Source organism: Pinus tabuliformis, chromosome 3_1 (genome assembly GCF_031772625.1).
Source record: "Pinus tabuliformis cultivar Carrire ecotype Pingquan chromosome 3_1, CPIR1, whole genome shotgun sequence".
Lineage (NCBI taxonomy): Eukaryota > Viridiplantae > Streptophyta > Pinopsida > Pinales > Pinaceae > Pinus > Pinus tabuliformis.
In genome coordinates this window covers 273,300,009-273,302,626 of record NC_142301.1, presented here as the reverse complement: position 1 = coordinate 273,302,626, position 2,618 = coordinate 273,300,009, and positions in this window count along the sequence as shown.

Genomic DNA, 2,618 nt, shown 5'->3' with positions numbered 1-2,618 from the left:
CAAATTGAAAAGAAGAAAAATTGTGTGAAAGTATGCCTGAGCTTTGAAAGTGAGTTTATCAGTTTTATACATTTATTTAACTATTTTATACAAATATAAAAGAGAAGAGAACTTACAATTGAATGGAGGAAAATCTGTGTGAAAGTATATCTAAGCTTTAAAGTGAGTTTATCAATCATATTTACTTCCATTCCTCGTTTCTTAATAACTAAAGAGTCTTGTTGAGAGTAGGGATATCTTGAGAAAGTGATTACATTCAATGATACCTTGCAAAAATTTATTTTTTCTTAATCACAACATTCATGAATTGTTAGAAGAAATATCATGTTAAAGCTTCCAAAACAAATGACTACTACTAATCAAATGGTGCATCATCATCATCAATCAACTCAAATAGCACCAATAGGGAGAAGAATCTTAACACTAGAATCATTAAAAAGTACTCACTAAATAGTAGAACCTTCCAGAGGAAGACACATTACAAGAGACAAAAAATTGCCAACAAAACCCTTATTTACCCCACTTTCAAGAGAAAGCATTTCAAAATGGAAAGGTAATGTTATATGCATAATATTTTTACAATAGAGGTATTATTAAGATAGGGCATAATAACTAATAATAATTATGGGATTTATATCTATGGAAAATAAAATGTGTATCAAGAGAAATTTTTTCCAACAATGCCCTTATTTACCCTCGTTTTCATGACAAAGCATTTCAAAAAACAAATGTTTTTTTCTTCACAGATAGAAAAAAAAAACAACGTAGTTTTTATTAGAGTTAAAAAAAATTACATTTTGTAGACACACCTCTGTGTGTATGCATAGTGGTCAATCCATCACAAAAATCAGCATGAATATTTCAGTCCAAGATCATATACTACAATTCCCCAATACAAAATGACAAAAATCTCATCCAACAAAAGCGCATGCATAGTCCCATACAAATAATTACATAGAAGCATTTCTAAGAAATGATCATAATGTAATCTTATACACAAAAAAAAGATAAAAAAAAATAGTGAAAACCAAAAACCACTTCAAGCGGTCATGTCACATTTATTGGCTCAAAAATATGTGCAGGAGATCAGCTAGAAGAAGAAGAATTGTGATCCTACAAAAATCCTTTTCCAAATTTAATGCCTCTTTCGAGATCCCATCTGCATAGTGATTTAATTCCCTATATATATGATTACATGTAAAATGTAAGAACATATTTTTTAATTTCATAACTTCATTTAGTATAGGAGATAAATGAAAATTCCCACAAGTTTGAGTGTCATTAAGCCAAATTACCACAAGTTTGGAATCCCCACAAAGTTGTAATTATGTTGCACCCTATTCTATGGAAAATTCAAGGAGGTTATGTAAAGCAAGAAGTTCAACAAAGTTATTTGATCTAACACCCAAACCAACATATACATAAAAGTACATATCGGGAGAAAGATGAAGAATAAATTTTCCCCCACTATTCCCACCCAAATCTGTCGAGGCACCATCAAAGTAAGCCCATGGGATGGACCTGTTAGGATTTTCAACCACTATATCTCGAACTCTATGACCATATTTTCCTTGAGGATTGTAATTGAGAATCTCTGTTGCTTCAGCAACAATAATTCTAGGAGAAGAAATGTGTTCCTGAAATAGTTCCCTATTGCGAGCAATCCAAAAATCCCAAGAAATGATTAATGGGAGGGTCTTGTAAATGCGAGAAGACAAAAGAGAGAGCTAGTGTTGCGAAGTGGATTCTATAGAAGGACCCCTCCAAGGACTAAATTGGGGTTCAACGGATTTGCAATGCTCACAAATGTTTTGACAAAGGGCACACCATCCAGGGTTGATAACATAACGCTTTTGTAGCACATCCCTTTAGGAGCCTTGTTGTTCGTAATACACCACATTCGAATTTTAGACTTTAGAGGGCATTTGGATTTCCATACAATCGACCACCAACATTGAGAAGCATTTGGATGATGCTCAGATGCAATGTAATTATATCCAACACTTGGAGAATAAAATGCTAATTTTTCTTAGGCTATATTGTTCTTTGATTTAGATTATTGCATTTCATCATTTATATCATATTGACCCCATAACATTAAACATCATTAGCAACATGTGTAATTATGTAGACAGAACAATAACATCAACTATGCAGTTGAATAATAAAAGGAACATTAGAAGAAAAGCATGCACACACATAGAAACACCATGATTGGTCAGAGACCATGGGAAAAATCTTTCAAATTCCTCTTCTTATTATATTGTCATAAAATGTTCAATAAACAGATAGTACAATGATCCAATTATTCAACAATAAAACTATCCAATAAAACAAAACAAACAATATCCAAGATATGAACCCAACAACACTACTAATCAAGATCATTATTTACAAGTCTATGGTCAATTGTCGACATATGTGACCAACTGTGAAAATTTGCGGTCAACTGTCAAAAGAAACCCTAACTTCTGGCCACACAAACCTAACCATCATGTGTGCGGCTGAAGCGTTCCAGTCATAGGGAGAACTCTGTCCTATGTGCGGTTACAGATAAGACTTCTCTATAGAAACCCTGCAGCTATAGACCAAAACCCTAATCCGTACGTGCGAGCTTT